This window comes from Vipera ursinii, assembly GCF_947247035.1.
Source record: "Vipera ursinii genome assembly, chromosome: 7".
NCBI classification, from domain to species: Eukaryota; Metazoa; Chordata; class Lepidosauria; order Squamata; family Viperidae; genus Vipera; species Vipera ursinii.
In genome coordinates, this window is record NC_139521.1 from 5,742,506 (window position 1) to 5,755,914 (window position 13,409).

The 13,409-nt window shown below is 38.4% G+C and overlaps 1 long non-coding RNA gene across 1 annotated transcript in view; it reads left to right on the top strand.

Annotated features, from left to right (window-relative positions):
- LOC310643493 overlaps positions 1–13,409 on the top strand; it is a 222,764-nt gene that overhangs the window by 46,542 nt on the left and 162,813 nt on the right. The window lies entirely within an intron of this gene.

Genomic DNA, 13,409 nt, shown 5'->3' on the forward strand with positions numbered 1-13,409 from the left:
CCGTCTGGTGACACCCAGGGGGAGGGCGTTCTCTGTGGGTGCACCTGACCTTTGGAACCGTTTACCGGTTGAGCTCCGGATGGCTCCCGACCTTCGCTCCTTCCGACGTGATCTAAAAACCTATTTGTTTGAACAAGCCGGCCTGGTCTGATGGGTTTGGGTTTTAATTATTGTTTTAATATAATTTATTTTTACATTTGGGCACTAGGGTTTAATTTGTTTTTAATTTTGTATTTTGGTTATTTTGGTATTTATGGCCCGGTTCACCGCCCTGAGTCCTTCAGGAGAAGGGCGGTATACAAATTAAATAAAATAAATAAATAAAATAAAATAAAATAAAATATTTGGAAACAAAAACATAGAAGAAAAAGAATGACCCAGCCCTTTTTGAATTACTCGCAAGAAAATGTCGGTATGCATTTCTAGGAGTTATGTTTTGACCAAGTTCACCAAGTTCATTGGGATACATTTTCGTATCTGCCTAGCTTGGGAACAAAGCACATTGAATCCAATGTTTCTCGTTTTTGAGTAGACAGACATGATAGTATTGTTCACACAGTTAATCCCCAGGCTGCAATACTCTAACTTGTTACATCTGGATGGGCTTTAATGTGGATACTACATCCTTAATTGTTGGCTTGAACACCAGCTGTTAATGTTTTCTTTAAATACCAAGGGGTTTTTTTGTTGTTGTTTTCTATCCATCCATTAATTTGTGTGTGTGTGTGTGTGTGTGTATCTATTAGTATTTTTTTTTCTTTTCTCTTTTCTGAGAACAATTAACAAAGAGACTGGGGAATGATTTGTCTGGAATGATATAAGGTCTTCTGCTTCAGCAGGTGGATGGACTAGAAGACCTCCAAGGTCCCTCCCAACTCTGTTATTCTGTTATTTTGCTTTGTTTCATATCACTGATAGAAATGCAGGGCTCTCTATAGAATTAAACATTTGATCTGAACACTGGTTGGAAAATCCTAATCACCATTTTTGCAAGTCTATCCAGATGTCATCTTTCTAGACTGCATTACTTTGACATACCCTCATTAGATGGCCATTTGAAGTGATGGAGTTTATGAGATTTGGTGACCTCCCCAAATTTTGTCCAAGTAGATATTAATATTTTGACAACCATGCCGTGATCACCAATGGACGTTCTGGGGCCATGTCCAAATATTTCTTGTACTTCACTAAAAGCTTGTTCTCAAATGCACCTCTCATTTTCTTATAGCTCTAGGGTTTTTTGGGGGGAAATTGGGTTAGTTAAAAATATGAATCTTATCCAGATATAGTAGTGACCTCTTTTGTAAGCTGGATCCCTTATGTGTCTAATGTTTATTGCATACCGTCCAAATATCCAGAGTCCTCTCATGGAATATAAATGAGAGTGGTTTCCATTGACCTAAATTATTTCTTCACGTTGTCCACTAGATTTGAAACGCAAAATCTAATGTGGGGATGTACATTGAATGTGCAGACCATCATAAACCAAATATGTATTTCACTCAGCAGCTCCAGAGGATAGCCCCACAACCTTCCAGTCAAAAAGACAAAATATTAAAATGTGACAGACAGGTGCCATGTATCCCTATGGACGTTCCTTATCATGTTTTCCCTTTGAATCCAGACGTCTGAATATTGTCCATCCTAGACTGTCAAGAAGAATCAGAAGGGATCCCAAGGACTGTCCAATCAGACCTCTGCTCCAGACAGTATCTATAATACAGAACACCATTGGAACTTCAGGATAATGAAAGGTCACAGGTGATGGTTTTCCTCTTGCAGAAGTCTGGAGATTTTCAGAATTTGTTCATCTGTTGCCAGTGTTATTAGTATAAGTTAAATTAGTATCACTTCATAAAACCTTAATAAGATCACACTTGGAATACTATCTCCAGCTTTGGTCACCACGTTACAAGAAAAAAGATGTTGAAACTTTGAAAAAAAAAGTGCAGAGAAGAGCAACTAAGATGATTAAGGGCCCAGAGACTAAAATATATGAAGAATGGTTGCAGGAATTGGGCTAGCTAATCTAGAGAAACTAGGGACGCGGTGGCTCAGTGGGTTAGGATGCTGAGCTTGTCGATCAGAAGGTCGGCAGTTTGGCGGGTCGAATCCTGAGTGCCGGGTAACAGAGTGAGCGCCTGTTACTCATCCCAGCTTCTGCCAACCTAGCAGTTCGAAAGCACGTAAAAATGCAAGTAGAAAAATAGGGACCACTACGGTGGGAAGGTAACACCGCTCCGTGTGCCTTTGGCGTCTAGTCATGCCGGCTACATGACCACGGAGATGTCCTCGGACAAGCGCTGGGTCTTCAGCTTTGAAACGGAGATGAGCACCAGCCCCTAGAGTTGGAAACGACTAGCATGCATGTGCAGGGGAACCTTTACCTTTACTAATCTAGAGAAAAGAAGGACTAGGGGTGACATGATAGCAGTATTCCAGTACCTGAGGGGCTGCCACAAAGAGGAGGGGGTCAATTTATTTTCCAAAGCACCAGAAGGCAAGACAAGAAACAACGGATGGAAACTAATCAAGGAGAGAAGCAACCTGGAATTAAGGAGAAATTTCCATTCCACCTTGTTCTCTAGTTAAAGACTGTTCTTGGGTGGATGGAAGGAAGGAAGGAAGGAAGGAAGGAAGGAAGGAAGGAAGGAAGGAAGGAAGGAAGGAAGGAAGGAAGGAAGGAAGGAAGCTGGTTAGGGAGAGAAGCAACCTAGAACTAAGGAGGAATTTCCAGACAGTGAGAACAATTAGCAAGTGGATGGATGGATGGATGGATGGATGGATGGATGGATGGATGGATAGACAGATAAATGGATGGTTGGTTGGATGGATGGACGGATTGATGGATCAGTGGATGGATGGAACCTGGTTAGGGAGAGAAGCAACCTAGAACTAAGGAGAAATGTCCTGACAGAACAATGAATCAGTGGAACAACCTGTCTCCAGAAGCTGTGAATGCCTCCAACACTGGAGGTTTTTAAGAAGAGACTGGATAGCCACTTGTCTGAAATGGTATAGGGTCTCCTGCCTCAGCAGGAGGCTGGACTAGATGACCTCCAAGGTCCTTTTCAGCTCTATTCTGACTGATTATTGTGTCTCTATTTGAAAATCTCCAGCTAAGAGAAATCCTTTCATCCTTACAGAGGAATGCAGAGGATTCCTGTAATCCACTGAAATGCTCTAGCACTAAGATACAATCCTTCACCACCTTTTGCAATTACAGTATAATGTCAATTCTGGATTAGCCCATTCATAAAACACACATACACCTGTATATCTTTGCTCACCGGGGCTCCTTCCCTCTGCACTGTAGCAATTTTCCAGGCAAAGCCTTAAAAAAAAGCAGAGTTTCCTTTGTGGTTTCCATTATTCACCTGGCACTTCCAAATATTTACATAGTCCCTGCCGTCTCAAATGTCTCAGAGGTCTCCGATATTTTGCGGAATATTTTGTGTGCCACTGACATTTAATAAATCAGTTCATTTTGCTTGCTTCAGCACAGGGCGATGGCATCTGTTAAATAAATGGACCAGAGAGCTGAAGATTAATCTATATAGCACCTAGACTTCCTGCTCAGATGGCTGAGAATGAGATGTTAACATGATTCAGAACCAGCTGTGCATTTTTCTCCAGGAAAAAAAAAACAACTATACTGACAGCTGTTTCTAAGTAGCAGAAAATAAAGCAGTGACCTCATCTTGCTTCTAATGGAAAATGCTCTTTTAGTGAAGAAGGTATTTGGCTGGAGAAGTGGGGGTGGGGGAAGAACAGCCCTAGGTTTTTCACTATGTAGGGTCATGAATATTTAAATACTAGCCTAAATATTTAAATATGGATTTCAGGTCAGGTAAAAATCAATGGGAAAGTCTGGCGGTATTGGTGAGTAGCTAGAATGTTACGCTCGGAGAAATGTAGGTTGAAATCCTCCCATAGCTCTGGATTTCACTGGCAAAGAATTCCTCAGCTTTGAAGGCATGGATGGTCTAACTCAGGGGTCTTCAAACTTGGCCCTTTTATGACTTGTTCTCACTGTCAGGAAATTTCTCCTTAGTTCTAGGTTGCTTCTCTCCTTGATTAGTTTCCATCCATCATTTTTTGTCCTGCCCTCTGGTGCTTTGGAAAATAGCTTGACTCCCTCTTCTTTGGGGCAGCCCCTGAGATACTGGAATACTACTATCATGTCACCCCTAGTCCTTCTTTTCATTTAAACTAGCCATATCCAATTCCTGCAGTCGTATTTCATCTGTTTTAGCCTTCAGTCCCTTGAGCATCTTTGTTGCCCTTCTCTGCACTCTTTCCAGAATCTCAACATCTTTTTTATATCGTGGCGACCAAAACTGAATGCAATGTTCTAACGGCGGTCTTACCAACACATTATAAAATGGCATTAACACTTCACCTGATCTTGATTCTATCCCTCCATTAACACAGCCTAAGAATGCAGTGACTTTTTTGGCAGTTGCAGCACACTGCTGGCTCATATTTAAGCAATTGTCCACTAGGAGTTCAAGATCCATCCAGCCTGCACTGGTTTACAGTATATCTTCTCCATTTAAGGCCGACCAAATGTTGAACTGCCCTCCTTATCGCCTACAGGGAAGTAGGATTCAATCCAAAAACATTTTAGGATCAAGGGAAAAGCAGAATGGGAACAAAAGAATAAGAGCTGAGACCTAATGTCAGCAGACTGACTGAATTTTCAGAATGAAGAAAGATGTGTGTAAGTCTCTAATAGGTGAGTTACGTGTCATTTATTTATGAAATGCATATAATATTGTCCTGTGACTCTCTGGCATTGAAGGAACTGGCAACGATGCTTAATTCTGACTGAATTCTGCCTTAAGTAGGACATTGACTTGCAGCAGTCTGCAACTGAAATTTAAAGAGTTGCCATGAGCACCGCGCGTGCCCATATTCCCTTGGTGTTCAGAGAAATATTTGGGATAATATTAATTTTATTTGATGACCCAGGCAATGCTTTTTTATGATTACTTCCACCTTATATCTCTTTTGTATATTTATTTCCCAGGGTTTAGTTTGGTGTTGATTGCCTAGATGATTTGCATAAAGGGGCAAAGATATACAGACACACACTGGAAGCAAAACAGATTTTTCACATCACTGACCATAATGAGAAAAAATAATTGATAGGAATCGTGGGCTTAATAACAGAACGGCCCTATCTATATCTGTTCATGGGACAACTCCACTGATTTACATCCAAGCCTGGCAGGCTTTGACATTGGCAGATTGTAGCCTATGGGCTTTCGTGTCTGTTTTCTATCATTTGAGGAACAAACCTAAGGGAGAAGAGGTGACCAAATTATAAACACGAAGATGAGTGGCTTACCACAGATAAAGCAAAATGACTGATGTATTCTATAGAAAAGGCTCATCATAAACTGAGCTTGGCTGTTTTCTTGCAGACATGTCATTCCCCAAACTAGGTAACATCATTTGTCCTAGTGATAACGACTGGTGCTGATGATGTTACTGTCAGAATCCATTTATATCACATTCATAAATGTATGTTTAAAACATTATCCGCCCCCCCCCCCATGGATTCTGCCATCTCCCGAGGAAGGAGGAGCGCATGTGGAATCAGCCTGCCTTAGGTTATTTCAGAGACCAAGGGAAACCTTTTGAACTGGGGGAACAAAAGGGAGGGTTAGAGAAGAGGGCATCTGGCCTGTGTCTTCATTTAAATCTGTAGAGGAAGAAGACAATAACCATAAAGATTCGAAGTTCCTTTTTTTCCTCACGAAAGGGATGACACGAAGTAAAATGATGGGGGGCTGACCAAATGGGGTTGAGGGAAGGGGGGGTTGAACCGGGAACCCTTTATAAAGTTTCAATTTGTAAAACAACACTAAGTCCTGTCTTGTATTTCCACAACCAAGCATGTCTTAGTAAAAATTCCTTTTGGACTAGAACTGACTCCAAGAGTTTTTGTTTTCCTAAGACGTGGATTGGGGTGGGACCTGACAGTTACCTAGTTTGGGTTCTGAAACATCTGCAAGAAAACAAACAAGCTCAGAGAGCACCAAGGACCCCACAGTCTTCTTCTTTTTCCTCCTCCTCCTCCTCTTCCTCCTCCTCCTCCTCCTCCTCCTCCCCTCCCTCAATTCCATTCCTGCTGATATTACCTAGTTAGGTAATGAAACATCTGCAAGAAAACAAACAAGCTTAGACAGTACCAAGAACCCCACAGTCTTCCTCCTCCTCCTCCTCCTCCTCCTCCTCCTCCTCCTCCTCCTCCTCCTCCTCGACCTCCTCCCCTCCCTCAATTCCATTCCTGCTGATATTACCTAGTTAGGTAATGAAACATCTGCAAGAAAACAAACAAGCTTAGACAGTACCAAGAACCCCACAGTCTTCCTCCTCCTCCTCCTCCTCCTCCTCCTCCCCTTCTATTCCTACTGATATTACTAAGGTGGGTAATGAAACATCTGCAAGAAAAGCTGAAAGAGCACCCCTCTTTTCAACCCTGAGCTACAAATACTCTCTTTTATTGCTCATTGTAATGGTTTGGATAAATATCGTGTAACTCTCTTTGACAACAGTATGTGCCTTGATCTTTTCACTCCCCACTCAATGTGGGAACTTGTCAGATTTTTTTTTCCTTTCACCTGAAACTCAGCTAATGGGTACAATCTATGGAACAATCTGCTTAAATGCTACTCAATTCAGAGGCATTTCGGATGGGGAAAACAAAATGGTGCTTTTGTTCAACGGGCTCACTATTTCCATTAGCACTGTGAAGTCTTCTTTTCAGTATGGGTAAATGCATTGCTTAATACCAGTTAAAAGCCATTAGGGAGAAAACAGGTGGAGATTTATTAAGCCACTCTTACTTGCAGTTTGTAACATTAAGTTTTTAGCCCATAAGTGAAATTTAAAATGCTGGCTTGCATCAAGATGTACTGTATTATGTATATAAAATGAACAGCTGTATTCAAAACCCTAAATGTATGTATGTATTCAAGATGGACAGTGAATAATATTTATATGTTACTTATATGTAAGGGAGTAGGTCTATACATATGTTGTATATAGTATATTTTAAATGTGCTGTGTACGTGTACACTTTGAGAGGAAGCAACTAAGTTTCATTTTTAATGTGTGCCATTGTGCCCATGGGGGGAAAAATGTCAATAATGGTCTGTCTGTCTGTCTGTCTGTCTGTCTGTCTGTCTGTCTGTCTATCTATCTATCTATCTATCTATCTATCTATCTATCTATCTATCTATCTATCTATCTATCTATCTATCTATCTTATCATTATCTATCTACCGTATTTAACTTTTGTGTATCATATATAGGTTTTGTAATATTTTATCTTTTTAATATTGTAAACTGCCTAGAGACACCTGGTTGTAATATGGGTGATTAATACATTTAATAAATTATTTATTAAATCAATCTCTCTCTCTCTCTCTCTCTCTCTCTCTCTCTATTTATCTATCATCTATCTATCTTCATCATCATCTATCTAATTTTTGTGTATCGTATATACCAGGGGTAGGCAACCTCGGCTCTTTTATGACTCATGGACTTCAACTCCCAGAATTCCTGAATCAGCTATGCTGACTCAGGAATTCTGGGAGTTGAAGTCCATGAGTCATAAAAGAACCGAGGTTGCCTACTACCCCTGCTATATACATTTTGCAATATTTTATCTTTTTTAATATTGTAAACTGCCCAGAAGTACCTTGTGGTAAGATGGGCAATTAATCCACTCCATAAATTATTTCTTTTACAAATAAAAATAAATAATTTATGTGCCACCCATCTCACTGTGACAAACAATCCATTGAGTGTTCCAAATTTTTCCAGCTCAGATTTGATAGGCTTGAGGGTCTTACCTGTGTGTGTGTTCTGTCGGAGCTGCAATAGCGCTTTTGAAGAACTTTGAATTCTCCACCTTTGCGGTAGATTCCTGGCTAATGGCTGATGCTGAAACGGTGTCAATAATCTGCAAGACAGAAGGAGTCCTAAATGAATTTTATATAGAAAATTGAATTCTGCTGTTATAATGTCTAGTGATCTGATTTAATTTTAATGGCAGCAGCCAACCCCCCCCCTAAAAAAAAGTTGTTGACACTGGATGGGAAAAAATGAGCAATCCTTTGAACCACCTTGAAGGTCAGAATCTGTTTTTCACTCTTGATTTTTATTTAACTGGAGGGAAATCTGGTTACGGCAATGCTTAATCGCAGCCATTCACTACACTGACTTACACCACATTATTGTGTTAACCTTGGCAGAAATATATTAGGCATTAGATTATTAAGACCTTGCTAATCATTTGGCTACATCTGTACTTTTCAAATTACTCCAAGGGGTGCAATCATACAGTGCATAACAATGACCATCTTCATACTATTAGTATATGAGTACGTAAAAGAGATTCAGATCCTAGTTAGAAAAACACACTGTTGGTAAAATATCCTCGCAAGTAAGCTGTCCTTCATGCAGAAGAAATGGAGCAGGGTTTTAAATCCACTGAAATGTTTCTTAAAACAATATCTTTAGAAAAAATAGTTGCATGGCCATTGTCCCAGTAAAAAAGTGGATTAAAAATTTGTTTCATGTAGGTGGTTATACGAAGTTACCATATTTGCACTAACTGACTCCCTAGAACGGGACAAGCTTGCATGCAGAAATCTCTAGTTTTAAAAATTTGGCAAAACAATTTGATTTGGCAGCACCTCTTAATCCAGAAAAGTGCACAATTGAGAGGCAACTGTGCAAAAGTCCTCGCACGCCAATTCTCTCGTGGTAATAAAATCCCATCGACAGCAAGGCGTGAAAAGTTCCCAGAATCAGACGGTCTTAAATCTCAAAGCTATTCTGTGTTACTAAGATTGAGTTAACAGAATAATAACAGAATAACCAAGTTGGAAGGGACAAAACTTAATCCCAAACTTAATCCCAAAACTTAATCCAAAACTTCAGATTAACCGCTCCACTGGTTAATTGTTCTCAGTGTTAGGAAGTTTCTCCTCAGTTCTAGGTTGCTTCTTTCCTTGACTAGTTTCCATCTGTTATTTCTCCTTCTTGCCTTCTGGTGCTTTGGAAAACAGGTTGACCCCTCTTTTTTTTTGTATCAGCACCTCAGATAATATGGGAACATTGCTATCATGTCAACCCTACTTCTTCTTTTCAATAGACTAGGTAAACCCAATTCTGTCCAAAACTGGATGTAGTATTCTAAGAATGGTCTTACTATGGCTCTATAAAGCAGTACTAATACTTTATGTGATCTTGCTTCTCTCCCTCTGTTAATGCAACCTAGGATTGTATTGGCTTTTTTGGCTGCTTCTGCACACTGCTGGCTCATATTTAAGTGATTGTCCACTAGGACTCTAAGATTCCTTGGACCAAAATATAATCAAGTTTTGGAAAGTGGGAAAAAATTTTATTCTAAAGTATTGATTTAGGACATTTTTTTTTGCAAATGTTACCAGACAGTTGAACCCAGGCACAGAACATGTAACATAAGGAAATGTTCAGTTTGCAATGAGAATAGTGTGATTTAATATATATTTTTATTGATTAAGTTTATAGGCCACCCATCTTGCTATTCGCAGTGACACTGGGGAGCTTACAGTGCAGTAAAAAGATAGAAATATAAACACATTTGTAAATAGAAAAAAATAGATTAAAATTATCCAAGATTCAGAGTTACAAAAGATTCAAAATTATCTGGGGAATCATTTGTAATAAGGAAGAGGAATAGCCAAATCTAGTAAAAAGTAAACAAATTCTGGCATTATATCTAGTATTTTTTTTACTAGATATAATGCCAGAAAAACTTGATAAGCAAAGTACATACTTGATTTTACATGTGATTTAAAACTTGGAAGTATAAATATTAAATATTAAAAGTTAAACTGGAATATTGATTTGCTTATAAAGGTTGAATGTAAAAGTAATTAATATATATATAAGCTAAAAATCTATTGATAAATGTCATAAATATGCCTTTACTTAGCTGTTATAATAAAAATTAATAGCTTAAATATGAAATAGTAGACATCAAGAGAAAAAGAGAGGAAGTATTTAATGTTGAAATTTTGGTTACTAAATTTAAGACATTTGGAAATTAATAGAAAATAAGAATGTTATTCTGTATTATTAATTAGTTGATGTAAGATAGTGAGAAATAGAATATATTTAAATAGATAAAACGTGTATTCTGAATATTAGATTTTATGATGAATTGTGATAAAGGGAATTGTGGTCATTCAAAACTTGGAAATTATAATTGTTAAACTTAAATATTAATGGGAAACTAAAAATTGGGAAAAACTAATTAGGACATTGATTGTCTATAAAGATTGGATTACTGATAAATGTAAGAAAGTTATTTTTATTTAATTTATATAATAAGAATTGCATTAGTTCAAATACTAAGGGGAAAAGAGAGGAAATACTTAATGTAGTAGTTTGAGACTTGTACTAAAGATATTTGTATTTTATTGAATTATTGATTAACTCAGCCGCCACATTGCTTTTTAAATATTTACATGTAAAATTAGAAAATCAATAAAACTTTTAAAAAAATAAAAGAAAGAAACACCACCAGAAGAAGAAATAATTTTTAAAAAATAGTAGACTAGACTGTGCGGAAATGGACAGACTTACTTTAAAGTAGAATAAAAAAAAGAAGAAACAGAATATTTCCAAACTTGGGACCTATTTTATCACTGGTTAGAGAAAAGATTTAGGGGCTAGGAATTTAATTTTGTATTAGTGAATAAGATACTCAGACTACACATTTTTGTTGAATGATGACTGTTGAATTCTCTTAAAAAATAATAATCAATAAAACTTTATCAAAAAAAGAAAGGCCAAATCAGTGACAACTGGTTCTAGTAATGGTCGATAGTCTTACAAAAAGTAATAACCAAGTTTGAGTGAAATTGTAGCTGTGTTTTATGCTTTAAAGCAGGGGGGTCTCCAAACTTGGCAACTTTAAGACTTGTGGATTTTAAGTCCCAGAATTTCTCAGCCAGCCATGGGAGTTGAAGTCCATAAGTCTTGGAGATACCCCTGATTTAAAGAAAGTAATACCTAAGTTTCTAAACGTACGTGGATTCCCCATTGTTTCTCATTTCCTTTCGAGCAATTTAGCTAATGCAAAAAAACAACAACAACACTTTAGCTTCTCCACTGATTTTGTTGTTGGTGTCGCTTAGCATGAACGTCTTCAAATGTTCCTTCTAAATGAAGTCCAATGACTTTCTAGAGAGCACCCATTTAGGAGTTCACAAGAGTAAAGTCTCCTTCGAGACAAGACCCATTCAATTCAAATAGTACCTATTAAGAAATCTGATGCCACTTAACTTCCAATTTCAAACTAGGCAAATCCAAATGCTACTTTTGGTTTCCTTGAATTTTGACTGGCACCCCACATTTTCTCTGAATGTTGCTAGCAAATCAGGATTGTATGCGTGCCCTATTTGACTTTTAAGCTTTAATTTCCTGGAAGGGCAAGCGAGGTACACATACGATCTTGTGACATGTGTGAGAAAAAGGCAGGGAAAATATCCACACATGGAAGTGACAATACTCGCTATCAAAAGAGTTTTACAATAGAATTATGAACACAGAACTGTAGGGCACAACACAGGCCGCTAGCTCACCCTGGACTGCTCTTAAAGCAATTCAAAGGGTGTGAAATTCACTCTGTTAATTTATTAATTTTGTTGGTTAATTTATTAATCACTAATTAGAAGGGGTGTGAAAAGCACATTGTTCTTAGGCCAGTCTAGAAGATCCAGAAGGGTTTAGGACAGTGATGGGAAACCTTTTAGAGACTGAGTGCCCAAAAACCAACCCACCCCCTGCCCCACCCCCACTCCACCCCCTTCCCTGCCTGCTCTGCCCCCCTGTCCCCCCCACCAATTCTTCACAGCCAATTTGCCATGGGACAACTCACCTTGGGACAAGAATTAAACAAAGAAATGGTGGGAAAGAATCGTTAAAGCCTTGGTGGAGCAGTGGGCTAATGGCTCCTTAGGTAACACCAGCTGCCTGCAATTAGTGCAGGTTCGAGTCCCACCAGGCTCAAAGTTGACTCAGCCTTCCATCCTTCCGAGGTAGGTAAAATGAGGACCCAGATTGTTGGGGGCAATAAGCTGACTTTGTAATAATGCCGCTTGGGGGTTGTGTGAAAGCCCTAATAAGCAGGCATATACATAGAATGAAGGTTACTGCTAAGCTTGTAAGCCGCCCTGAGTCTTCGGAGAAGGGCGGGATATAAATGGGATTAAAATAAAAAATAAAATAAAGTAAAGGAAAAGATGAATAAAGAGGGACAAAATGAAGTGTGAATGACAACACACACATAAACACACACACACATTGAATTCTTGAATTGTCCCACATCAAGTTGTCCCATGGTGAGTTGGCCATGCTGAGTTTGCTGCAGCAAATTCTCCCATTCCAGATCCAGAATGCAATGAACTGTTTCCTGTTTTGGACATTTTATATCTTGAAAGCTTTAGACTAACTTTGAAAGGGCGGGAAAAACATAGTCCAGGAGAAAGTTAGAATATTCCAATTTACCTCAGAATATTCAGTTCGCGGGACTATGTTTTTTCACGTCATTAGCAATTGTTAACATTTAGCATCTCCTGCCCTGACATTTTTTCTGCAAAATCCAGCGAGGAGTGTTCTGTAACATCTTATCTGTTTCTGTTCGCCAGTCTTCACTCATAAAGAGAAAATAAAATGTCTTAGATAATATTGGGAAAATTTCTTCTCCAGAGGTTACTGCTCATTATCACCATTTTTCAGAATTCTTAGATCCTTTCGACTCTAATTGTCAGCAGATATCATCTAAAAGAAAGCAAGTGTGTCATTAGATTTGAGGAAAGGGGTACATTTCCCTCAAGACAAATTGTAATTGGCATAACAACAGAAGGGCTGGAGTTTTTACATTATTTTAGCGATATTTCTCCACAGAAAATCTTCACAACAAACGTCTCCTCACCGTGAGTGGTCAACCTTTCTGAATCTTAATTCCTTAGAGAAAAAACTGTCATTGTCCCTAACTCCAACCACCCCTTCACACACACTTTGAAATCTATTGCTGTTTATTTTATTTCTGTGAACTACCTTGCTGAAGGCATCTCACAAGATAAAGGCACTATTACAAAGGCATAATGATAAAATATAGATATAAATGTGTTAAGCACAATGAAACATTTCCAGCGGTAAAATTACATTAAGGTCTAAAGCAGAAACTGTTGTGCTTGCAATGATATTAATAAATTCTATTGCATCGCTTTCTTCAAACAAGCAGGAAAATGCAAATGGGTTACAGTGTGAGCTTTAAAAGAATTTCAAATGGATCTGCTTTCTAGACTATGGTGAATTCTTGACGATTCTGACAG